The following is a 27,946-nucleotide window of genomic DNA, read 5'->3' on the forward strand; positions in this document are numbered from 1 at the left end:
GTGCTCTTGATAGGGAGTTTGGGGTTAAAGCTCTGTTTTGTCCTTTGCCCAGTGCCCTCATTATTTCCTCAGTCTTAGATCATTTTTAAATAAATGCAAAATCTCTTCTTGAATCATGTGGGTTGTATACATTTGGATTCATACCTATATTGGATATGGGCTAAAACTTTGATTTCCCATCTTAAACGTTTTTTTCCAGTCAAAAAACTAGCAATGATAATGTTTCTCTTGAGCCAATGAAAAGAGTCTTTATAATCTTTCTAATCTCTTTTTTACTAATGGGAAAAACTTCTAGAATTTGTATATATGGCATTTTGTAGTGGTATCTGTTTTAGTTCTGTTACATCACCTAGACCTAAGACCATACTTCCTGCTTACATGTAATCATAGTCATTAAGGCTAATATTTATGTCTACACTCTTCCCAATATCCAGTCCCTGCAGCATTAAGTTTGAACTCTAGTTTTAAGTTTCATTTCTAATTTTATCACATGGGAATTATGGGGAATATTTTCTTTCTTAATTCTTTGCTCTGATAAATATTCAAATTTTCTAATTCAATTAATTAATGTACAAATTAAACTAATTTAGTGTGTATGCCTCATTCTCACAAATAAATCTTTGAAATAATTGGGACAGCTATTGGTTTTCCCACTACCTGCTGTTGAATATTTTAAGCCAAACTCTTTTAAATATCAAAGAATAGAGCAAGCTAGCTGATACCTGAATTTTATTAGAATGAGGCAGGCATGGGTTTCTCCTCAAGAAACCAAACGGTGAAGTTAAGTTAAAGCACATATAGATATAAAACCTGTCAAAATAGTATATACCATAGAAGATGTCGACATGCATTACTGTCACCCTGTTATCTGACTCCTGCTATATGGTTTCTCCTCTTTGGCTTCCACTTACTTCTTTATGTGTTGCCTACTGTGCTTTCGCTACACTGAACTTTATTTGGAACTTCAAGCACTCTATGGTGATTTCCTTTCAGAGTTCTTTATGCTTGCTACTCCCTCTGTGTGAAATGCATCCCCCCAAATTCCACAGTCTGGCTTCTTTATCATTTGTTGAGTTTCAACTCAAGTGTGACTTTCTTCAGAGGATTTTTGTCACTGCCTAAAGAAGCCCCACATATAGTGACCCCACTATGGATCATCTCATGTTATTTTCTTCAAAACTCTAATCTGAAATAACCTTGTCCACTTCTTGGTTCATATTTTTACTGCCTGCATAACCTCACTAGACTGTAAGTTCTATGAGAGAAGAAATGTTTCTATTTTGTGTATTTCTGGCACCTCAAAAAGCACTTTGAAAAATTATGCTGCTCCAATATTTGTTAAATGAAAATTAATTTGGCACCTTCTCTACTTATGAGCTTTTGTTGGATGCCAAATTGTTTAAATCACATTGGAAGATGCACATTCTTCATTTTAGGAACAATAGTGTAATAGGGATTAGGTTGATATGGAGAGAGCAACAATATCCGTATTAGCCCAGAGAGATCACAATCACAACACAGTACACAAAAGAACTATTCTGCAAATGAGAAACAAGCAACGAATATTTTGAATTTTTAAATAGAATAATAATAATACAATTTCTCAATCTTAAAATTTCATTTGGTTTTTCATCTAACTTGGCAACTTTTCTGAAAAACAAATTGCCTGGATGAGTCGATTTTTATATGCACTGTGTTAAAGAGGAATATTCTAAAGCTGTAAATAGAGACTGATGTTTTAAACTATATCTACTGTGATACATTTTCTAGAAGGAAATGTCTCTAATATCAGGTATACAACAGCATCTTCAACTTCTTGGCAAATGACCTCTACTATAATTATTGTCACCAAATTTTCTCCTCTCTAAAGAATATTTAGTTAAACCTCACTATAGTTTCCAGTTCCACATGAAACAAAACTAATTGGATAAACAGCATCAAGATAACATTTATTAACAGAAGCCTTGCTTCTCACCTATAGCACAAACAGTGCTACACTATACTGAGACATATGTGATCTCCTCATGATTAGGGTTCAAATGATGCTAGTATGCTTCTGCAGATTTTCAATGAGATGATGTCATACTAAACAGATGAAACAGACATGCTATTGCATTATCATCATCATCATCATCTAAAAAGATTTTTAAGGACATGTGTGAGGAATTGTTCAACCAGAAAGAATACAGATGGAAAAGATCAATGAATATCCAATATGTATGTGTATTTTAAAATATAATTGAAAAACTCAATTTCTTCAATGAAAAAACAAGTGCAAAGCAAGGTACTTTTAATTTGTACTCATATTCAGATAGAGATATTCCCTAGCCTGCAAGAGAGTGAAGAAATCCATTTTAATATAATTGAGAACTATCTTCCCATCATGGGAAGGCACTCAGTAGAGAGTAAGCAGCTTTTAAGACTGATTCTGACTGCTATCCCCTAGCATTACCATGGTGTCATCTAGCCACATGTGCTCCTGATCCAAATCACCATGCATATGCATGGCCATATGTTTCCTCCTTGTGGGGCTTCTTCATCTCATCATTTGGTTCAATATCAACATTCCTATTCCCTTCCTTGCGATTCCACACATTGTGTTTCACTCATTGCACCTCTAACCACACCTCAGGAAAACTGTCGCTATCAAGTGGAAAATGGCATTGCCTGGGACATGTGAGGGTTGGCATATTCTGACCATCTATGCTAAAATGGTGTTTCTGACTGCCTTTTCCTCTGATTCATCATCAGAGGAAAAAAGTCAGTGTTATTATCTGCTTTGTAAGTTGGAGTGTAGGCTGAAGTTCTTTGCCACCCCTCCACTTCTCAAATGAATTAGGGTTCTCAGAATAACTCTGAGGGGAACTGAGTTTTGCATGTGTTTCTAGCAGCTTTGTCTGCAGTGGAGGTGATCTAAACTGCTAGGATACCCAATGGAGCACGGGTGAGAAATGCCATCTGACTTGTCATCACCCATGAAATCTTAGTGTGAAGCATGGGGGCAGAGTCCAGTGAGAAGGAAACAAAACAAACTAGAAATGTGGAGAAATACAGTGATGCTTCCTTTCTCCCATGTCAATAAAGGAGCTACATAAACATTTAAATAATAAACAATAGTTCTCTTTAAGTAAGTCCTCCCAAAAAACACAATGGTCCAGAAATGCAAAATGCTAAGTTGTTTTAGAGGAATTTAGGAAAAGAAGCTGAGGGTAAAGAAATTGCCCACATTTCCTGCATCAGAATTCTCAGTTAATTCATCCGATTCTTAAGTCTAGCTACATAATTTCTGAGACCAGTGCAAAATGAAAACATGGGTTTCCCTGTCCAAAAAGCATAAAAAAAGTTATTTTGCTTGTACTAAAACATAAAGCTTTTTCTTCTGTGGTCTCATTCTCAATTATGGTTGTGCTTATTATTAGCTGTTTAATGTCACTCTAAAAAAAATTAAAATTTTAAACTATTATAAGTTTTACAATTCATTTTAATTTTGTGCAATGCCCATACTAAATGCAATTGTAAGAGCATAGCTTTTATGTGGAATTCCTGAAATTACATAATTTTTACATATTTGTAGTTCATACATACATATGTATTTTTGTTCCAACCAGAATAGTAGAAACACTGCACAAATTTAACTCAACTTTTTAAAAAATTGTACTTCTTGATACAAGTATATATACCAACACTATCTTTGGCTTGCTAATGAGTAAAGAAAGACTGAAAGGAAAAGGAACTATGAGTTGTACCATATTTTTCTTTTTTTATTTTATCATTTTCATCATAAATTGTGGGCTTGTTTGAGGAAGTAATGGAATACAACTCCATTTTAAAAAAGAAAAAAAGTTCTGCAATATATAACAACATGAATGAAGCTTAAGGACACTACGCAAATGAAATGTTAGCCACAAAAAGACAAATACTGCATGATTCTATTTAGATGAGCTATCTAAATTAGTCAAATCTATAGGATCAAAGAATGGAATGGAATATACAGTTTCAATTATATAATTATACATATTCTGGTAGCTTTTTGTACAATATTATAGTTAACAATACTGTATTATACACAAAATATACTAGGAGGGTACATCTTATTTTAGTTTTTTTTTTTTACTACCAGAAAAGGAAAGAGGGTACATAATCAATGTACAAAAACCACTAGCATTGTTACACACCAAAAAACAGCCAAAATGAAACCAAAATCAGAAAGGAAATCCCATTAACAATTGCCCCAAAAAGAATAAAATACCTAGGAATACAGATAACCAAAGAGGTGAAAGACCTCTACAATGAGAATTATAAAAACACTGCTCAAAGGAATAGGAGAAGAAACAATCAAATGGAAAAACATCCCACGTTAATGCATAAGAAGAATCAATATTATTTAAATGGCCAAAGCAATTTACAGATTCAATATTATTCCTATCAGACTACCAATGACATTCTTCATAGAACCAGAAAAAAGTATTTTAACACTGATATGGAACCAAAAATGAGCCTGAATAGCCAATGCAATCAAAAAGAACATAGCTGGAAGCATCACGTTACCAGACTTCAAACTATACTAAAGGGCTATCATACCAAAACAGCGTGGTACTGGTACAAAAGCAGGCACATAGACCAACGGAACAGAATAGAGAGGCCAGAAATAAGGCCACGTATCTACAACCATCTGATCTTCAACAAAGCTGACAAAAACAAGAAATGAGAAATAAACTCCCTATTCAATAAATGATGCTAGGATAACTGGCTAGCCATATGCAGAAGATTGAAGCTGGACCCCTTCCTTTCACCATATAGAAAAATCAACTCAAGATGGATTAAAGATTTAAATATAAAACCCCAAATTATAAAAACCCTGGAAGGCAACCTAGGCAATACCATCCTGGACATAGAAAAGGGCAAAGATTTCATGACAAAGACACCAAAACCAATAGCATCAAAAGCAAAAATTGACAAGTGGAATCTAATTAAACTTAAGAGCTTCTGCACACCAAAATAAACTACTATAGAATAAACAGACAACTTACAGAATGGGAGAAAATATTTGTAAACTATACATCTGAAAAAGGTCTAATATCCAGCATCTATAAGGAATTTAAACAAATTTACAAGAGAAAAACATCCCCATTAAAAAGCAGGCAAAGGACAAGAACAGATGCTTCTCGAATGAGGACATACATTTGGCCTACAAGCATATGAATAAAAGCTCATTATCACTGATCATTACAGAAATGCAATTCAAAACCACAATGAGATAGCATCTCACACCAGTCAGAATGGCTATTATTAAAAAGTCAAAAAAATAACAGATGCTGGTGAGGTTGCAGAGAAAAGGGAACATATATACACTATTGGTGGGAGTGTCAATTAGTTCAACCATTGTGAAAAGCAGTATGATGGTTCCTCACAGAGCTAAAAGCAGGCCAGGTGTTTCATGCCTGTAATCCCAGCACTTTGGGAGGCCGAGTTAGGCAGATCACTTGAGGTCAGGAGTTTGAGAGCAGCCTGGCCAACATGGTGAAACCCCATCTCTACTGAAAATACAAAAACTGGCTGGGCATGGTGGTGTACACCTATAGTCTCAGCTATTCAGGAGGCGGAGGCAGGAGAATCTCTTGAACCTGGGAAGCAGAGGTTGCAGTGAGCCAAGACCGTGCCACTGCACTCTAGCCTGTGTGAGAGCCAGACTGTCTAAAAAAAAAAAATGTGAAAGTAGAACTACTATATTTGACCCAGAAATCCCATTATTGAGTATATACCCAGAGGCATATAAATCATTCTACCATAAAAACACATGCACATGATTTTTTTTTTTTTTGCAGCACTATTCACAATAGCAAAGACATGGAATCAATCTAAATCCCCATCAATGACAGATTGGATAAAGAAAATGTGCTACATATACACAATGGAATTCTATGCAGCCATAAAAAAAGAATGAGATCGTGTCTTTTGTGGGAACCAGGATGGAGCTGGAGGTTATTATCCTTAACAAGCTAATGCAAGAACAGAAAACCAAATACTGTGTGTTCTCACTTGTAAGTCAGAGCTAAATGATAAGAACTTATAAACACAAAGAGGGAAACAACAGACACTGGTGTCTACTTGAAGGGAGAGGGTGAGAAGAGAGATAGAAACAGAATAAATAACTACTGGGTATTGGGCTTAATACCTGGGTGATGAAATAATATGTAAAACAAACCCCCATTACAGGTGTTTACCTATGAAACAAACCTTCACATGTACCCCCAAACCTAAAGTAAAAGTTAACAAAAAGAATAGGAAAGGAAAGAAGATAAAAGAAAAGGAAGGGAAAATAAAAGAAAAGTGCTGGGTGTGGCAGCTCATGCCTGTACTCCCCAGGACTTTGGGAGGCTGAGGTGGGCAGATCACTTGAGCTCAGGAGTTCGAGACCAGCCGGTGCAACATGGCAACGCTCTGTCTCTACAAAAAAAAAAAAAAAAAAAAATTAGCCAAGCATGGTGGTGTGTGCCTAAAGTTCCAGCTACTTGGGAGGCTGAAGTGGGAGAATCCCTTGAACCCAGGAGGTGGAGGTTGCAGTGAGCTGAGATCATACCACTGTACTCTAGACTGGGTAACAGAGCAAGACCCTGTCTGGAAAAAAAGAAAAATTATGATGTAATTCCTTGGTTGCTTTTGCTTCTTAGAGTGCCATTGAAATATTGAAGCAAGGTCTGGTTCAAATGAAAAATATGGCCTTATAGGACGTCCAGCAACCCTGCTTACTCAGGTTGTAAATTTAAAGGGTTTTTCTTATGCTTACGTGGGTTGCATTGAACTCCCATACATTTTCGGTCCAATGAACTTCTGTTCTTGAGAGGCATTTATATGCAAATGAGGTGGCCAGGAAAAGGGGGCATAGATATTGTGTCAAACTTCACTGCTCCATTCTCTCACTGGACTTCATTTTCAAAATTCAAGTTTGAAGATCAAATCGTTAAGAATTTCAAGGTGGCAACAGCAGAACACTAAACCAAGTGCAAAGGCCTTCTGATTTCAGGGCTCTGTGTGACCACACAGTTGTCCACTTATAAAGGTGCCCCTGTTAGCTCTTGATTGTTGCTTTATTTATTTATTTATTTATTTATTTATTTATTTATTGTCTTTTGTTTTTCTTTTCCTTTTTTTTTTATTATACTTTAAGTTCTAGGGTACATGTGCACAACGTGCAGGTTTGTTACATAAGTATATATGTGCCATGTTGGTGTGCTGCACCCATTAACTCGTCATTGACATTAGGTATATCTCCTAATGCTATGCCTCCCCCCTACCCCCACCCCACAACAGGCCCCGGTGTGTGATGTTCCCCTTCCTGTGTCCAAGTGTTCTCATTGTTCATTTCCCACCTATGAGTGAGAATATGCGGTGTTTGGTTTTTTGTTCTTGCGATAGTTTACTGAGAATGATGGTTTCCAGCTTCATCCATGTCCCTACAAAGGACGTGAAATCATCAATTTTACGGCTGCATACTATTCCATGGTGTATATGTGCCACATTTTCTTAATCCAGTCTATCATTGATGGACATTTGGGTTGGTTCCAAGTCTTTGCTATTGTGAGTAGTGCCACAATAAACATACGTGTGCATGTGTCTTTATAGCAGCATGATTTGTATTCCTTTGGGTATATACCCAGTAATGGGATGGCTGGGTCAAATGGTATTTCTAGTTCTAGATCCCTGAGGAATCGCCACATTGTCTTCCACAATGGTTGAACTAGTTTACAGTCCCACCAACGGTGTAAGAGTGTTCCTATTTCTCCACATCCTCTCCAGCACCTGTTGTTTCCTGACTTTCTGATGATTGCCATTCTAACTGGTGTGAGATATTATCTCGTGGTTATGATTTGCATTTCTCTGATGGCCAGTGATGATGAGCATTTTTTCATGTAGACACATTTATGCAGTCTGTTGGCTGCATAAATGTCTTCTTTTCAGAAGTCTCTGTTCACGTCCTTTGCCCACTTTTTGATGGGATTGTTTGTTTTCTTCTTGTAAATTTTCTTGAGTTCTTTGTAGATTCTGGATATTAGCCCTTTGTCAGATGAGTAGATTGCAAAAATTTTCTCCCATTCTGTAGGTTGCCTGTTCACTCTGATGGTAGTTTCTTTTGCTGTGCAGAAGCTCTTTAGTTTAATTAGATCCCATTTGTCAATTTTGGCTTTTGTTGCCATTGCTTTTGGTGTTTTACACATGAAGTCCTTGCCCATGCCTATGTCCTGAATGGTAATACCTAGGTTTTCTTCTAGGGTTTTTATGGTTTTAGGTTTAACATTTAAGTCGTTAATCCATCTTGAATTAATTTTTGTATAAAGGTGTAAGTAAGGGATCCAGTTTCAGCTTTCTACATGTGGCTAGCCAGTTTTCCCAGCACCATTTGTTAAATAGGGAATCCTTTCCCCATTTCTTGTTTTTGTCAGGTTTGTCAAAGATCAGGTGGTTGTACATGTGTGGTATTATTTCTGAGGGCTCTGTTCTATTCCATTGGTCTATATCTCTGTTTTGGTACCAGTACCATGCTGTTTTGGTTACTGTAGCCTTGTAGTATAGTTTGAAGTCAGGTAGCATGATGCCTCCAGCTTTGTTCTTTTGGCTTAGGATTGACTTGGTGATGCAGGCTCTTTTTTGGTTCCATATGCACTTTAAAGTAGTTTTTTCCAATTCTGTGACGAAAGTCATTGGTAGCTTGCTGGAGATGGCATTGAATCTATGAATTACCTTGGGCAGTATGACCATTTTCACGATATTGATTCTTCCTATCCATGAGCTTGGAATGTTCTTCCATTTGTTTCTGTCCTCTTTTATTTCCTTGAGTAGTGGTTTGTAGTTCTCCTTGAAGAGGTCCTTCACGTCCCTTGTAAGTTGGATTCCTAGGTATGTTATTCTCTTTGAAGCAATTGTGAATGGGAGTTCACTCATGATTTGGCTCTCTGTTTGTCTGTTATTGGTGTATAAGAATGCTTGTGATTTTTGCACATTGATTTTGTATTCTGAGATTTTGCTGAAGTTGCTTATCAGCTTCAGGAGATTTTGGGCTGAGACGATGAGGTTTTCTAGATATACAATCATGTCATCTGCAAACAGGGGCAATTTGACCTCCTCATTTCCTAATTGAATACCCTTTATTTCCTTCTCCTGCCTGATTGCCCTGGCCAGAACTTCCAACACTATGTTGAATAGGAGTGGTGAGAGAGGGCATCCCTATCTTGTGCCAGTTTTCAAAGGGAATGCTTCCAGTTTTTGCCCATTCAGTATGATATTGGCTGTGAGTTTGTCATAAATAGCTCTTATTATTTTGAGATACATCCCATCAATACCTAATTTATTAAGAGTTTTTAGCATGAAGGGCTGTTGAATTTTGTCAAAGGCCTTTTCTTCATCTATTGAGATAATCATGTGGTTTTTGTCTTTGGTTCTGTTTTATGCTGGATTACATTTATTGGTTTGCATATGTTGAACCAACCTTGCCTCCTAGGGATGAAGCCCACTTGGTCATGGTGGATAAGCTTTATGATGTGCTGCTGGATTCAGTTTGCCAGTATTTTATTGGGGATTTTTCCATCAATGTTCATCAGGGATATTGGTCTAAAATTATCTTTTTTGTTTGTGTCTCTGCCAAGCTTTGGTATCCTGATGATGCTGGCCTCATAAAATGAGTTAGGGAGGATTCCCTCTTTTTCTATTGATTGGAATAGTTTCAGAAGGAATGGTACCAGTTCCTCCTTGTACCTCTGGTAGAATTCAGCTGTGAATCCGTCTGGTCCTGGACTTTTTTTGGTTGGTAAGCTACTAATTATTACCTCAATTTCGGAGCCTGTTATTGGTCTATTCAGAGATTCAACTTCTTCCTGGTTTAGTCTTGGGAGGGTGTATGTGTCCAGGAATTTATCCATTTCTTCTAGATTTTCTAGTTTATTTGCGTAGAGGTGTTTATAGTATTCTCTGATGGTAGTTTGTATTTCTGTGGGATTGGTGGTGATACCCCCTTTATCATCTTTTATTGCATCTATTTGATTCTTCTCTCTTTTCTTCTTTATTAGTCTTGCTGGCAGTCTATCAATTTTGTTGATCTTTTCAAAAAACCAGCTCCTGGGTTCATTGATTTTTGAAGGGTTTTTTGTGTCTCTGTCTCCTTCAGTTCTGCTCTGATCTTAGTTATTTCTTGCTTTCTGCTAGCTTTTGAATGTGCTTGCTCTTGCTTCTCTAGTTCTTTTAATTGTGATGTTAGGGTGTCAATTTTAGATCTTTCCTGCTTTCTCTTGTGGGCATTTAGTGCTATAAATTTCCGTCTACACACTGCTTTGAATGTGTCCCAGAGATTCTGGTATGTTGTATCTCTGTTCTCGTTGGTTTCAAAGAACATCTTTATTTCTGCCTTCATTTCGTTATGTACCCAGTAGTCATTCAGGAGCAGGTTGTTCAGTTTCCATGTAATTGAGTGGTTTTGAGTGACTTTCTTAATCCTGAGTTCTAGTTTGATTGCACTGTGGTCTGTGGGACAGATTATTATAATTTCTGTTCTTTTACACTTGCTGAGGATTGCTTTACTTCCAACTATGTGGTCAATTATGGAATAAGTGCGATGTGGTGCTGAGAAGAATGTATATTCTGTTGATTTGGGGTGGAGACTTCTGTAGATGTCTATTAGGTCCACTTGGTGCAGAGCTGAATTCAATTCCTGGATATCCTTGGGTGCTCCTGTATTGGGTGCATATATATTTAGAATAGTTAGCTCTTCTTGTTGAATTGATCCCTTTACCATTAAGTAATGGTCTTCTTGGTCTCTTTTGATCTTTGTTGGTTTAAAGTCTGTTTTATCAGACACTAGGATTGCATCCCCTGCCTTTTTTTGTTTTCCATTTGCTTGGTAGATCTTCCTCCATCCCTTTATTTTGTGCCTATGTGTGTCTCTGCATGGGAGATGGGTTTCCTGAATACAGCACACTGATGGGTCTTGACTCTTTATCCAATTTGCCAGTCTGTGTCTTTTAATTGGAGCATTTAGCCCATTTACATTTAAGGTTAATATTGCTATGTGTGAATTTGATCCTGCCATTATGATGTTAGCTGGTTATTTTGCTCATTAGTTGATGCAGTTTCTGCCTAGCCTTGATGGTCTTTACAATTTGGCATGTTCTTGCAGTGGTTGTTCCTTTCCATGTTTAGTGCTTCCTTCAGGAGCTCTTTTAGGGCAGGCCTGGTGGTGAGAAAATCTCTCAGCATTTGCTTGTCTGTAAAGTATTTTATTTCTCCTTCACTTATGAAGCTTAGATTGGCTGGATATGAAATTCTGGGTTGAAAATTATTTTCTTTAAGAATGTTGAATATTGGCCCCCACTCTCTTCTAGCTTGTAGAGTTTCTGCTGAGAGATCAGCTGTTAGTCTGATGGGCTTCCCTTTGTGGGTAACCCAACCTTTCTCTCTGGCTGCCCTTAACATTTTTTCCTTCATTTCAACTTTGGTGAATCTGACAATTATGTATCTTGGAGTTGCTCTTCTTGAGTAGTATCTTTGTGGTGTTCTCTGTATTTCCTGAATCTGAATGTTGGCCTGCCTTGCTCTGTTGGGGAGGTTCTCCTGGATAATATCCTGCAGAGTGTTTCCCATCTTCGTTCCGTTCCATTTTCCCCATCACTTTCAGGTACACCAATCAGACGTGGATTTGGTCTTTTCACAGAGTCCCATATTTCTTGGAGGCTTTGTTCATTTCTTTTTATTCTTTTTTCTCTAAACTTCTCTTCTCACTTCATTTCATTCATTTGATCTGCCATCACTGATACCCTTTCTTCCAGTTGATTGAATTGGCTACTGAAGCTTGTGCATTCATCACGTAGTTCTCATGCCAAGGTTTTCAGCTCCATCAGGTCCTTTAAGGACTTCTCTGCATTAGTTATTCTAGTTAGCCATTCATCTAATCTTTTTTCAAGGTTTTTAACTTCTTTGTGATGGGTTTGAACTTCCTGCTTTAGCTCGGAGAAGTTTGATCGTCTGAAGCCTTCTTCTCTCAACTCAAAGTCATTCTCCGTCCAGCTTTGTTCCATTGCTGGTGAGGAGTTGTGTTCCTTTGGAGGAAGAGAGGTGCTCTGATTTTTAGAATTCTCAGTTTTTCTGTTCTGTGAAAGATGGCTGAATAGGAACAGCTCCAGTCTACAGCTCCCAGCATGAACGACGCAGAAGATGGGTGATTTCTGCATTTCCAACTGAGGTACCGGGTTCATCTCACTGGGGCTTGTCAGACAGTGGGTACAGGACAGTGGCTGCATCGCACCGAGCGTGAGCTGAAGCAGGGTGAGGCATCGCCTCACCTGGGAAGTGCAAGGGGTCAGGGAATTCCCTTTCATAGCCAAGCAAAGCTGTGACAGATGGCACCTGGAAATTCGGGTCATTCCCACCCTAATACTGTGCTTTTCCAGTGGTCTTAGCAAACGGCACACCAGGAGATTATTTCCTGTGCCTGGCTCGGAGGGTCCCATGCCCATGGAGCCCTGCTCATTGCTAGCACAGCAGTCTGAGATCGAACTGCAAGGTGGCAGTGAGGCTGGGGAAGGGGCGCCCACCATTGCTGAGGCTTGAGTAGGTAAACAAAGCGGCTGGGAAGCTCGAACTGCGTGGAGCCCACCACAGCGCAAGGAGGCCTGCCTGCCTCTGTAGACTCCATCTCTAGGGGCAGGGCATAGCAGAACAAATGGCAGCAGAAATGTCTGCGGACTTAAATGTCCCTGTCTGACAGCTTTGAAGAGAGTAGTGGTTCTCCCAGCACAGAGTTTGAGATCTGAAAACGGACAGACTGCCTCCTCAAGTGGGTCCCTGACCCCTGAGTAGCCTAACTGGGAGGCATCCCCCAGTAGGGGCAGATTGACACCTCACGAGGCTGGGTACCCCTCTGAGAGGAAACTTCCAGAGGAATGATCAGGCAGCAACATTTGCTGTTCAGCAATATTTGCTGTTCTGCAGCTTCCGCTGCTGATACCCAGGCAAATAGGGTCTGGAGTGGACCTCCAGCAAACTCCAACAGACCTGCAGCTGAGGGTCCTGACTGTTAGAAGGAAAACTAGAAAACAGAAAGGACATCCACACCAAAGCCCCATCTGTATATCACCATCATCAGGGACCAAAGTTACATAAAACCACGAAGATGGGGAAAAAAACAGAAAAAGCAGAACTGATTGTTGCTTTAGAAATGAAGAATCTCTATTTGAGGACCTTATGTTGGGTATAGTGTTCTCTCTCGTATACAGTTAGGCTTGGATACATCCTGAAGCTATAAGAAAAAATTTACTATTTATTTGATGAAAAGGAACTCTCTGGGTAACAAACATCAAGAATAAACTCCATTCAAATGAATTTTGCTCCAACAAATGTTAGAAGTTAAAAGTATCTGAATCCAAAGATATACAGTACCAATGTATAGGGAAAGCATGCCTAGGGAAAGAATGGTTTGTCAAAGTAAGCACAAACCAGTATAGGGATGTCTTTGTGCAACCTCTAACACTTTAGAAGAACAAGGGTTCATTATTAGTCACCATTATTAGTCATCAGAGTAGCACCATACTGGGGGAAGAGCACCTGAAGTTCTTGAAGAATTAGTATTGACGTATGAAATTAATGTAGTTAGTGGACTTCATCCAATCCCAAGAGAAAACTTTGATAGTATTTCAGGTTGTGGATGGCATTAATGCTTTTAGTACAAAATTGCAGCTTCTGAGTGTCAGCACAGGAGCTTCATTACTAATGGCAATAGGACAGAGCCTCACATGAAGAGGAAAAATGGAGTAAATATAATTTGTCAATAGGAATAATATTACAGTAATGATGAATAGTAATGAGGACTAATATAATATTGTAAAAGACTCTTTTTAAACCGTTAGCTACAGTTTGCTAAGAGTATGGGCTATCTCATTTAGTCCACATAATAAATCTACAAGAAAGACAAAAAAAAAACCCCACAAACTTTATTAAGATTCCATTTAAAATATAATCAATCTAAGGTTCAGAGAGTTAATTGCCAGCCTAAGGTCACACAGAGGGTGGTCTATGAAGGCAAGGTTTAAATGCAGGTGGTGAGCAGAAGCAATGGATGATTCAGGATTTCTGCACTATCCACATGTGAGGTTCCTCTTCTGTAAGAACTCTACCATACCCTCTACCCAGAGGTTCACTTTCATGGCCATATTTATAACACACTTCTGTTTCTTTTTTGAATAAACTATCATGATTCACCTAGGTAGACATAAACATCTCCAAACTGGTCCTAAGAGCATTTTTCAAGCTTTTTCACTGAGACTCACAGTACATTTTTATTTAATACCTTGAATATACACCCATATATTTAACATATTCTATGTGCCTTATACTCTGATTTTTCTATTTTATTTTCTTTTTTAAACATGCAGATTGTCAAACTCAATAAACTGAATCATAAATTAATGATAGCCTGAAAAAAATTGCTGGCTGATAATAAGCTGTCTCCCTGGATTTGGGAATTGGAACTAAGAGATAGCAAATTAAGTTTTATATGATTCAAATAATGACATACAAATTTTATGTATTGTTGTCACGGGCAGCCGTATCTTGCCCAAGACATCTTATGTACCATAAGCAAAAATAAATTCATACATCAAAGTAGTCTGGGATGGGGGAGAGGAGGAGAGGGAGGGAGAGAGAGAGAGAGAGAGATGATTATTAAAAGAAACAGATAAAAGCGGGAACAGATGTGACAACTGACCAACTGGCCAGTGCTTGGCTTCTATCCTGGCTATATTCCTGCATTTGGAGTTTACTGAAACTCCTTTGACTTAAGTAAGCTCTAATTTACCTCTATTGAGTTTACAACAAATAATCTCCGATTTTACAAGCATGATAAAATCATAATGATTGTACAGGAATAACTGGGAGGAATTTGACAAGGGAAGAATCCCCCCAATAATTTGCTGTTTGCAAGAGGTAAAGAGGGAGTATGAATTATAATACTTAATTTTGACCTGAGATTTGTATAGCCCATTATTGATTTATTGTTTGGGTTAAATGAACAGAAAGACTAGACTACTTATAAAACAACTGCAAAAACCAGGTAAGATTTAGTTCTCTGACTCTGAGTTTTTTTAAGTTGCCATCTCTATTGATTCTATAGATAAGACACTGAAAGTGAACGTTGCCCAGATATAGAGAAACTCCACTCAGCCAGAGAATTATAACAATTTCAATAAACTGGATACAGGAACATATCCCACAGTCAGAAATATATGAATACTACAAAAGCCAATAGCCTACATTCTTGCATTAAATACCATTAAAAATTTTTACCATTTATTCTCATGAGAAAGCATAACAAATAATCTTTGTGAAACACTCATGAACCCTGAAGTTAACAATAACTCTAGTTAACTGTAATGTCAATGTTATAGGGACTGTCAATTCTGATCTTTTTCTTCTTCCTCTGCATCAGGAAGACATTGCCCTTTGTTTCAATGGCACTTGTGAATCCCATAGTTTACAGGTAACTCCTGTGGGATGCATCATTTTTTCATCTAATCTTGAATGACAGAGGAAATTCCATACCACTCACCAACACTAACTTCTGCTAATCACCCCCTACTTAGTCCTCCAATGCACTTAACTCTTACATCTGCAGAATGAGGTAAGAAGAATTGACACAATTAAGAACTGAACTGTAAGTTATCCCCAAACTCAAATTCATGGGCATAGAGTTGGTCTGAGAAATTTCCGACTCTCTTTCCCTCTCTGTAGTCCATAGGCTTCACTACTAATATTCCAGAAAAACTAACATTTAAGAGTGGCTTAGTTAGGAATCCTAAGGAATGTACCCTGGGCATATATCTTCTAAGAAAAGCTTAAAAATACTTGTGGAATAAATGTATAAATTATACATATGTCATTTCACGATCTCTCCTTATGATTTTGCTTCTTCTTTATTTCATTTATTGATTTCTCCATTTGATAATTTTTTATTGGGTGACTACTATATGCAAGGTAAGTGGTAGACAATAAAATTATAATAATGTGTGTGGACAATTATGTTTCCCAAAGATGAGTGTGAGAGTGTGTGTGTGTGTATGTTCATTCCATTCCACATGCTCTTCTTTACAACATGAACAACACTCTTCCCACTGAGATGTGGGGGTCTCTGTATCTTCCCTCAACTCTGAGCAAATTTTTCAAAAACCTCAATCAATCAAATGCAGCAGAAGTGACACTAGATGGTATCTCAGGCTAGCTCAGAAAAGGTGAAAGAGCTCCACCTCATTTCCTCTCAGAAAGTTCATCTGTAGAACCCAGTGCAGGTATAAAGACCACACAAAGAAGTCCATGAGGATATAGCTGAGATCCCCTGACACTTGCATTCTCAGCCAGCAGTCTGAGTTAATGGCCCAAGATGAGAAATGATTCAAGCCCTCAGACTTTGATCCTTTAATGAGCTCTGTCTTATCCAAATTTCTGGTCTACAGAAACAAGGAAAGATAAGTACAATTGTTGTTTTAAGCCATTAAGTTTTGGAATAATTTGTTATGTGACCAAAGTAATTGAAGTAAGGATGAAAAAAAAAGCCTACATCCACATGTAGGTAATAGTTTGGTGGGGGAGTAACATATTAACTCAATATAACTATATATAACTCTAAACTCTAATGAAAAATTATAGATGTGAGGCTATGAACTAAATAATGAGAAAGATTCATTGTCTTATATTATTCATTGTCTTATCCTTAAAACCTGATCCAACAACATAGTAACTCCATAATTATTGAGTGCACAAATAAATGAATCAAGTGTTATAAAGGAAATATACACAGATGTATGAAATATAAACCAGAAAACAAAAATGATCCTGGGAATCAGAACAGCTTTTCTGGAAGAACATTTTATGAGTATTCAAGAATAACATGTACTAAAGCCTGGTGAGGAGTAAGGCGCATGAAGCATTCAAGGCTGTAACATAAGGTCAGTGTGGCTAGAATGCAGAGGTGAGGGTGAGATTACTTTGTGCTCATATGCCAAGCATTATATTAGGCACTATACATTTTTCATCTCAGTTGTAATTATAAGTAAAAAAACAAATTAGGAAGGTTGAATGACCTAGTTCAGACTTCATTTTGACACAGGTGAGACACATCCACAAAATTAATATTGTCTAGTTTTCATTCTTAAAAATGGTGACATATCCAGTAATGGGATTGGTGGGTCAAATGGTATTTCTGGTTCTAGGTCTTTGAGGAATTGCCAGCACTGTCTTCCACAATGGTTGAACTAATTTACACTCCTAGCAACAGTGTAAAAGCATTCCTATTTTTCCACATCCTCTCCAGCATCTGTTGTTTCCAGACTTTTTAATATTTGCCATTCTAACTGGCATGAGCTGGTATCTCATTTTGGTTTTGGTTAGCATTTCTCTAAGGCCCAGTGATGGTGAGCTTTTTTTATATGTTTGTTGGCCACATAAATGTCTTCTTTGGAAAAGTGTCTGTTCATATCCTTCGCCCACTTTTTGATGGGATGGGTTTTTTATAATCTTCTAAATTTGTTTAAGTTCCTTGTAGATTCTGGATAATAGCTCTTTGTCAGATGGATAGATTGCAACAATTTTCTCCCATTCTGTAGTCTGCCTGTTCACTCAAATGATTGTTTCTTTTGCTGTGCAGAAGATCTTTAGTTTAATTAGATCATAAATCATTATACTATGAAGGCATATGCACATGTATGTTTATTGTAGCACTATTCACAATAACAAAGACTTGGAACCAACCCAAATGCCCATCAATTATAGACTGGATAAAGAAAACTTGGAACATATACACCATGGAATGCTATGCAGCCGTAAAAAAGAATGAGCTCATGTCCTTTGCAGGGATATGGATGAAGCTAGAAATTATCATTCTCAGCAAACTAACATAGGAACATAAAACCAAACACTACATGTTCTCACTCATAAGTGGGAGTCGAACCATGAGAACATATGGGCACAGGGAGGGGAACGTCATATGCCGGGGCTAGTCGGTGGGTGGGGGTCAAGGAGAGGGATAGCATTAGGGGAAATACCCAATGTAGATGACAGGTTGAAGGGTGCAGCAAACCACCATGGCACATATATACCTATGAAACAAACCAGCACATTCTGCACAGGTATCACAGAACTTAAAGTATAATTAAAATAAATAAATAAAAAAGAAAAAAATGGTGATAAAGACTTATACTCCACTGATAAATCAATTAAGGAAAATATGAGATTTACAGTTATCCAACTTTTAAAGAGAACTAAGAGGAAGTTTGAAGTGGACCTATAACATCAACTGTAAGAAGTCAACTAGCCTTAGAAGTTAAACTACAGAAGATTGTAAAAGATGGTAATAATTAATTTAGCAAAATAATGGACTACTTAAAAGTTTGCAAAATGTAGCAAATAGTAGTGTTTTCTTTCCATGTTACTCTGCTTGGAGCACAAAGAGGTTATTCCAAATTTGCACCAACAAGTAATTGTGTGTACTGTTGGCTCCATAATAAAGGTATACAAAGGATTTCTAAATAGGCATTCTACTTGATGTGGTTTGGCTCTGTGTCCCCGCTCAAATCTCATCTTGAATTGTACTCCTGTAATTTCCCCATGTTGTGTGAGGGACCCGGTGGGAGATGATTGAATCATGGGGGTTTTATCCCCCATAGTGTTCTAGTGTTAGTGAATAAGTCTCATGAGATCTGATGGTTTTGTCAGAGGTTTCTACTTTTGCATCTTCCTCATTTTCTCTTTGCCTGCTGCCATCCATGTTAGACGGGGGTTGCTCCTCCTTGCCTTCTGCCCTGATTGTGAGGCTTCCCCAGCCATGTGGAACTGTAAGTCCAATAAAACTTCTTTGTTTTGTAAATTTTCCAGTCTCTGGTATGTCTTTATCAGCAGCATGAAAATGGACTAATAGAGTAAATTGACACCACTAGAGAGGGGCGTTGCTGAAAAGATACCTGAAAATGTGGAAGCGACTTTGGAACTAGGTAACAGGCAGAGGTTGGAACCATTTGGAGGGCTCAGAAGAAGAAGGGAAAATGTGGAAGCGTTTGGAAATTCCTAGAGCATTGTTGAATGGCTTTGCCCAAAATGCTGATAGCAATATGGACAATAAAGTCCAGGCTGAGCTGGTCTCAGATGTAGATGAGGAACTTGTTGGGAACTGGAGCAAAGGTGACTTGCTATGTTTTAGCGAAGAGACTGGTGGCATTTTGCTCCCGTCCTAGAGATTTGTGGAACTTTGAACTTGAGAGAGATGATTTAGGGTATCTGACAGAAGAAGTTTCTAAGCAGCGAAGCATTCAAGAGGTGATTTGGGTGCTGTTTAAAGCATTTAGTTTTAAAATGGAAACAGAGCATAAAAGTTTGAAAAATTTGCAGCCTGGCAATGTGATAGAAAAGAAAATCCCATTTTCTGAGGAGAAATTCAAGCCAGCTGCAGAAATTTGCTTAAGTAATGAGGAGCCAAATGTTAAGCCCCAAGACAATAGGGAAAATGTCTCCAGGGCATGTCAGAATTCTTCGTGGCAGCCCCTCCCATCACAGGCCTGGAGGCCTAGGAGGAAAAAGTGGTTTTGTGTGCTGGACTGAGAGTATCCTGAGCTGTGTGCAGAATAGGGACTTGGTGCCCTGCGTCCCAGCTCCTCCTGTTGTGCATGAAAGGGGCCAGTGTAGATCTTGGGCTGTGGCTTCAGATGGTGCAAGCCCTAAGCCTTGGCAGCTTCTACATGGTGTTGAACCTGTGGGTACAGAGAAGTCAAGACTTGAGGTTTGAGAACTTCCCCCTAGATTTCAGAAGATCTATGGAAATGCCTGGATACCCAGGCAGAAGTTTGCTGCAGGGGCAGGGCTGTCATGGAGAACCTCTGCTAGAGCAGTGTGGAAGGGAAATGTGGGGTTGGAGCACCCACACAGAGTCCTTACTAGGGCACTGCCTAGTGGAGCTGTGAGAAGGGGGTCACTCTCCTCTATACTCCAGAATGGTGGTTCCACCAACAGCTTGCATTGTGCGTCTGGAAAGGCACAGACACTCAATGCCAGCCTGTGAAAGCAGCCAGAAAGAAGGCTTACCCTGCAAAACCACAGGGGTGGAGCTGCCCAAGACCATGGGAACTCACCTCTTGCATCAGTGTGACCTGGATGTGAGAGATGGAGTCAAAGGACATCATTTTGGAGCTTTAAGATTTGACTTCCCCAGTGGATATCAGACTTGCATTGGCCCTGTAGCCCTTTTGTTTTGGCCAATTTCTCCCATTTGGAATAGTTGTATTTACCTGATGTCTGTACCCCCATTGTATCTAGGAAATAAATAGCTTGCATTTGACTTTACAGGCTCATAGGCAGAAGGGACTTGCCTTGTCTCAGATGAGACATTGGACTGTGGACTTTTGGGTTAATGATGAAATGAGTTAAGACTTTGGGGGACTGTTGGGAAGGTATAGATGGTTTTGCAATGTGAGGATATGAGATTTGGCAGTGGCTAGGGGTGGAATGATATGATTTGCCTCCGTCCCCACTCAGATATCATCTTGAATTGTATTCCCATAATTCCCACATGTTGTGGGAGGGACCTGGTGGGAGATGACTGAATCATAGGTGCAGTTTCCCCCATACTGTTCTCATGGTATGAGTACATCCCATGGGATCTAATGGTTTTATCAGGGATTTCTGCTTTTGTGTCTTCCTCATTTGCTCTTTGCCTGCTGCCATCCATGTAAGATGGGACTTGCTCCTCCTTGCCTTCCACCTTGATTGTGAGGCTCCCCCAGCCACATGGAACTTTAAGTCCAATTAAACCTCTTTCTTTTTAAACCTCTTTATTTCTTTTGTAAGTTGCCCATTCTTGGGTATGTCTTTATCAGGAGCGTGAAAACTTCTTGATAACTGCCCCAAATTTTTCACTGATAGGCCCCAGTGACCAAGTTAGCTCAGTATTTACCTGGTGATATGTTTGGTTCTGTCCCCACAAAATCACATCTTGAATTGTAGCTCCCATAATCCCCATGTGTCATGGAAGGGACCCAATGGGAGTTAATTGAATCGTAGGGTGGGTTTTTCTCTTGCTGTTCTTGTGATAGTGAATAAGTCTCATGAGGTCTGACGGTTTTATAAAGAAGAGTTCCCCTGCACATGCCCTTTGCCTGCTGCCATGTGCCTTTGCTCCTCCTTTGTCTTCTGCCATGATTGTGAGGCCTTCCCAGTCATGTGGAACTGTGAGTCCATTAAACCTATTTTTCTTTATAAATTACCCAGTCTCAGGCATTTCTTCATAGCAGTATGAAAATGGACAAATACTCTTGGAGATTGAGAACGGGATGTCAGAGAATATAGGGGAAGGCTATTTATTAATTATGGCTTGGGCAGGAAAAGATATCATACCAAGACTGAGTAATTTGAGAAGAATCTAATAAAGGTTCTATTAAAAAAGACATGGGTGTGATTAAGGAAATAATGAAGAGTATAATATCCTAGATGTGTGTATGCTTATAACAGTAAGCCACTAGTAGGGCCCTTAGAATTGAAGCAATCAGAGGAGGAAGTATTTACTGGGACTTAGTGAGTGGTATCCTGGCAAGAAAGGATCCAGGGAAATAGACATGTTTATCTTACTATTTTTCTTGCCTCTGATCTTCTGCCATGGCCTCTTATTTGCCAATCCAACCAGAAGCCAGGTTGCAAGGAAGCTTCTTGATGCAGTCCATCAAAGTCAACCTATCTGCACACAGGGCAAGGTGAGAATATATCTGGAGGGTCAAATTGGAGACTCACTCTAAGTACCCTCTCAAATGAAAGCTCAGGCTTATAGTTCCCCCATTTTGTGTCAGGTTAAATTGAACAAATATTTATTAAGATCAAGGTAGATACAAGCTGCTGTGCTGCACACTTTAAGATTTGAAAAGATTAAAAATATCGTCAACTCTATAGGGGACTCAGATACTCAAGTGGGTAAACTATAAAGTACAGAAAGAAAAGGGATGAGGGTAACTAAAAAGAAGAATATATTATGCTTAGCATAGTAAGAGACAAAACCCTGATACACAAGCTTTTCTTAGCTGGAAAACACTACAAATTTTATTTTGTGATTGTTTCCATCAAATCTTAGCCAAAATTTCATTTTGCTAATCAGATAAAAGAGGAACACTGGTTAAAATAAGGATATGTTGGTGATGTTTTATATAAAACGCAAAAATCTGCCATTATGTGTAAATAAGGAATAATAGAAACATTTGGAAATGAACAATTTTTTTTAGTGCCTACTATGTACTACATTATGCTAGGTGCTGGAGATATAATGGTGAATAATGTTGCAATATGCCCAGTCTTCATGGAATCAACAGTCCAGTAGGGAAGGCAGATAAGTGGTAAGTCAATTGTAGTGCATGTTGATAAGAATAATTTATAAGGGGGCCCAGGGCATGGAGGCTCATGCCTGTAATCCCAGCGCTTCTGGGAGGCTGAGCTGGGTTATTACCTGAGGTTAGGAGTTCAAGACAAGCCTGGCCAACATGGTGAAACCCTGTTTCTACAAAAATTAGCAAGGCATGGGGGCGCACACCTGTAGTCCCAGCTACTCAGGAGGCTGAGGCAGAAGACTCGCTGGTGGAGGTTGCAGTGAGCCAAGATCATGCCACTGCACTCCAGCCTGGGCAATAGAGTGAGACTTCATCTCAAAAACAAAACAAAACAAAAAAAAGAATAATTATAAGGGAAGTACAGGTGCTATGGAAACACAGATGGAGTAAATAAAAATTGGAGATTTGGGGCTCAACATAGATGAAGAGACTTTCCAGTTAAAGTTGTATCTAAATTGTTACCTGAAAAATGAGTTAAGAGCAATACACACAAAGAAGCAAAGAGGAAAAAATGTTTCCAGAGAGAAGGTAATATATACAGTTTCAGAGACAAAGAATGGTGTCAGAATGTGCTTTCAAGGTAAGGCAAGAGATTTAATATTACTAGAGTTCACAAGGGAAAGTCAGCGCTAAGGAGAAGGCCAAAAGCTAAGACCAGGCAAATCGTCAGGGGTCAGGTCATGATGAGGAAGCATAAGAGGAAAGATCTTAGATATTATCTGGAGGGTCCTGGAGAGTCGTTGAGGTATTTTAGGCAGGGGTGTGGCCTCAGTATATTTACAATTTAGAAGACTATTCCAATGAGTGGAGTGACTTAGTGGGGAGCTAGATGATAAAAATTAACACATAGTGATCCAAATGAAAGATAATGATGACCAGAGCTACAGTTGTAGGAAGAGAAATGATAGAATTAGATGCATTTCAGAAATGTTAAAGAGTTATAATTGTCTGAATTGATGGATTGGATAAGGTTAGAGAAGTACACATGGATGCCTCAGTTATGACTTGGCAATTCAATGATCAGTGGTTCCATTTACAGAGAGAAATTGTGAGAAAAGAAGCAGGTTTCGAGTGGGAGAGATGAGTTTAAATTTAGATATTTCCGACAGAGGTGCTCATAATATATTCAAGTGTAAATGGATAGTAAGCATTTGAAAATACAGATCTGAATTTCCTGTGAAAATTATCGACTGGACCTCAAAATTTAAGAGCTATTAGTATGAGTAGTAATTAACCTCCTAGACAGGATAAAGTTATGTGAGAATGTATAAAGTGATAAAATTTTAAAAAAAGATACAGTGAAGTCTAACAATTTTAGAATGGGCAGACGAAGGAGCCTGCTAGACTGAGAACAGGTCATATGAGGGGTAGGAGAAGATATAGAAGAGTATGGTGTCAAAAAAAATTTACAGAAGAGAGAGTTTTCAGAAGAATTTGTTTTTTATGGTAGCATGTACCATAATCACTTTTCAGTGACTTGAAGCAGAGATCAGAGTTCTTGCTGATACCATTTCCCTAGAGAAGAGACCAGTTTTTATCCTTTCTTCTAAATTTAAATGTTTATTGTTTTAATGTCTATGGAGAATAATTTTCCCCTCCTGTCTAATAGGTCATCAGGTCAGTGGATATATAAGTCACCATTATTAACAGCCTCACTAAAAGACTACAAGATGAGTAAAATAGGTTCAAGACAGCTCCTATCACAGGGTTATTTTAGTAACTATATGTGGAATTCTGGCTGTTTTATTTGGAGCTATGTTGAGTACTCAGATCTGTATTTCTCAGCATCAATGTATAGAACTCCTTTGAGTCCTGCAAAGCATTGTCACACTACAAAGCACAGTCAGCGTGAAAAAAAAGAGAGGATGATGACAGAGTAGACAGCATGTCACAATTGCTTTATGTATTATTGAAGTCAATATGTATCTATATGATATAAATATATGTAATAAACATCATAGCATAGCATAGTATATTAAATCATATATACATATATGTGTGTATTGGCATGTATATGTATATATACTTTATATACAAATATAGCTGTGTGATATATATATATACACACACACCCCCACACATATGACTTTTCATGGTTGAGTCCTGCCTATATAAAAACCACCCAGCCTATCTGATAAGAAATTTGGGGATTATTGGATTTGCTGAGTCAGATGACTAGGTAAGATATTTCTTATTAGACAGAACAGAAAGATGTTGGTCTTGCTTTATCAACCACATGTTTTACAGAAGTTGTCAGTGTCCTCCTTTTATTAGTTTAGGGCACAACATTTCAGAGTTCTCATTTAGTTAGACAAAGTTCTAAGACTCAGAGTGTAGGTAGACAAGGTGCACAACTTGTCTCTGCTATATTCAGACATATTGACTGATTCCAAGCCATCTAAATTAATTAGACCTCTTGATACCAAGAATCAAAAGGTTTAGTAACCAGGTAATGTTAATGGCATATCCCTGAGTAACGAGGGCATTATTCTGTTGGATCAAAAAGGTTAAACTTGATTACAGAAATCTTTGTGAAGGGATTTTTCTTTTTAAGATTCGCCAAATCCTCATAAGAGGGAGCTTAAAGTATCTATTGTAAAAAATTTTCAAAGATCCAGTTACAAAACCATAAAACTATAGCTATATTGTTAAAGATAAGTTATTTTGGAAAATAAACTCCCTCAGGGCAGTGACCATGTCTATTTTGTTCATCAATATATCCTTAGCTATTAGCTCCTAATATTGCCTGGTTCATACCAGACCTTCAGAAATATTTCATGGATAGATGTTTGCATGAATCCTCAGTTTAATTCAAAATGTTGTTATAAATATATTTAGCTAAAGAATCCTGAAGCCTATTACAAGTATGATTTCCATGAGAAAGTAGTTTTCTTCACTCGTGATGGATCATTGATGTCTAATCCACATTATGGTGAATTGGAAGAAGTATTCAGTAGCCTCTGAATAGCAGTTATGGTGGTAGCACCAAAGATCCTTAAAGCTCTGTGTTGTTCCATATATACAGCAAACAAATCATAATCATCTTGGTTCTTTCAATTGTGTTGTACTTTACATATTACAAAGTACTTTTACAGGCGTTTTGCTTTCATTTGAGCTTCATAACAACCTTGTTGAAGAAAGTAAAATACTATCTCCAATTCACACCTCTCCATGTGATTAATTATTCTTTCAACAGGCATTTATTGTGCTCCAAATATTGAGCATAACCATTGGCAGACAGATACATAAATTATGAGACATGGCTCCTGCCCTTAGGAAGATGACAGTCTTTTTGAGAAAAATAAGATAATGATATAAATAATTATAATGAAGTAAAGAGATCAGTATTAACTAAAACATATAACCTCATTGTAAAGTGTTCAGGGAAGAACATACATTTTTGGCTGGGAGCTTGATAAAAGCTTTCAGAAGGAAGGAACATGACATAATGTCAGTGGGATTTTGAGATACTTGTTTATTTTATCAATTTTGGAGACAATTTATGGTCATGCTTTGTATAATGATGTTTGATTCAATGACAGACTACATATATCATATTGTCCCCAGAAGATTATAACAAAGCTGAAAATTTCTATTGCCTAGTGATGCCATAGGTTCATAATATCATAGTGCAATGCATTATGGATGTGTATGTGGTGATGCTGGCTTAACCTAACCTACTGCTCTGCCAGTCATATAAAAGTATAATATATCAATTATGTACAATCCATAATACTTGATGATGATAATAAATGACTGTTCCTGATTTATGGCTTATGTGTTTACTATACTATAATTTTTATTGTTATTTCAGAGCATATTCCTTCTATTTACAGAAAAAGTCAACTGCAAAACCGCCTCAGGCAGGTCTTTCAGGAGATATTCCAGAAGGCATTGTTATCATACAAAATGATAGCTCCATGAGTATTATTTTCCCTGAAGACCAGTGGGACAAGATGAGGAGATGGAAGACAGTGATATGGATGATCCTGAACCTGAGACTGTATAGGCCTAGGCTAATGCATGTGTTTGTGTCTTCGTTTTTAACTAAAAGCTTAAAAAGTAAGAAAAATAAAAATAAAACATTTGAAAATAGAAAAATCATATAGAATTAAGGACATAAGAATATTTTCGAACAGCTGTACAATGTATGTGTGTTTTAAGCTAAATGTTATTGCAAAAGAGCCAAAAGTTTTTTTTAAAAAGTTTATAAAAACTTACAATAAGCTAAGATTAATTTATTAATGAAGAAATAATCTTTGTATATAAGTTTAGTGTAGCCTAAGTGTACAGTGTTTATAAATCTACAGTAATGTCCCAGACCTTCACATTCACTCATCACTCACTCACTGACTCACTCAGAGCAACTTCCAGTCCTGCAAGCTCCATCCATGGTAAGTGCCTTATAAATGTGTACCACTTTTTATCTTTTATACTGTATTTTTACTGTACCCTTTCTATGCTTGTTTAGATACACAAATACCACTGTGTAACAATTGCCTACAGTATTCAGTACCGAAATATGGTGTACAGATGTGTAGCCTAGGAGCAATAGGCTATACCATATAACCTAGGTGTGTATAGGTTTGTGTAAGCATACTCCACAATGCTTGCACAACTATGTGCAAGCATACTCTATGATGTAAACATACTCTAGGATGTTTGTATAAGCATACTCTACAGTGTTTGTATAAGCATACTCTAAATTTGTGTAAGCATACTCTACGATGTTTGCATAACCATGACATCACCTAATGATACATTTTTCAGAATGTATCCCATTGTTAAACATACATGACAGTATTTAATAAATAATTAAATGACTACTGTATTCCAGGCATTGTACCAAATGTTGGGGATACAAAAAAGAATGAAAAGTATATTTTAAATTTTTTGATGTGTAAAATTTAGTGTTAAATGATCGCAGATCCCAAAGCAAATTATCATCTTAATGAGAAGAAAAATCACCTTTTAGTCCAAGATGAACAGGAACTCTGCCTCGATCCCTAGTTTATGTAGAAAGAGACTGCACAAATGTATTCACGGCGAGTAGGTCCTTGCATACCTTAGGGGAGGCCATGGGTAGAAAGATGAGCCAAGTACTCGGGGGGACAGATTGAGGAAAACATAACTGGATTGAAGTTCATTCAACAAAGCCATTTTCAATCCATTTCAATAGATTAAAATGATGAAGAAAGGCTTCCGCAGGAAATATTTTAAATAAAAGGTAAATAGATATTAAAATCATTATACAGCTATTTTAGCTATTTTAATTACATTTAAAAAATATTGTATGATGAATTAGGATTTCTACTCCTTGCAAATACTATTTATTTTGAACAATATTGTTAATAAAGATGTAAATTTTTATACTGTTTGAAGCATGGCTAAAATGATTTCATTCTTGAAAATAAGCCCTGAATGAATTAGAGCTACTGTATATAACATTATCAAGTTCCCAGGAATTTAGTTATGTTTCACAGAAAATTATTTTATTTCACTCATAGAAAGGGTTAGCTAAAAATAAGTTTTAGGTAATAAAGACCAAAAGGGACACAAGG

At 37.7% G+C, this 27,946-nt stretch overlaps 1 long non-coding RNA gene across 1 annotated transcript in view; it reads left to right on the forward strand.

Moving 5' to 3' along the window:
* Positions 1–27,235, forward strand: part of LOC129525472 (uncharacterized) — a 171,503-nt gene extending 144,268 nt beyond the window's left edge. The window contains exons 3-4 of the long non-coding RNA XR_008669789.2: positions 22,311–22,394; positions 26,200–27,235. This is a non-coding gene — a long non-coding RNA (uncharacterized lncRNA). The remainder of the gene's footprint in view (positions 1–22,310; positions 22,395–26,199) is intronic.
* The last annotated feature ends 711 nt before the right edge of the window (positions 27,236–27,946 follow it).

The sequence above is a fragment of the Gorilla gorilla genome, chromosome 9 (assembly GCF_029281585.2).
Source record: "Gorilla gorilla gorilla isolate KB3781 chromosome 9, NHGRI_mGorGor1-v2.1_pri, whole genome shotgun sequence".
Classification (NCBI taxonomy): Eukaryota; Metazoa; Chordata; class Mammalia; order Primates; family Hominidae; genus Gorilla; species Gorilla gorilla.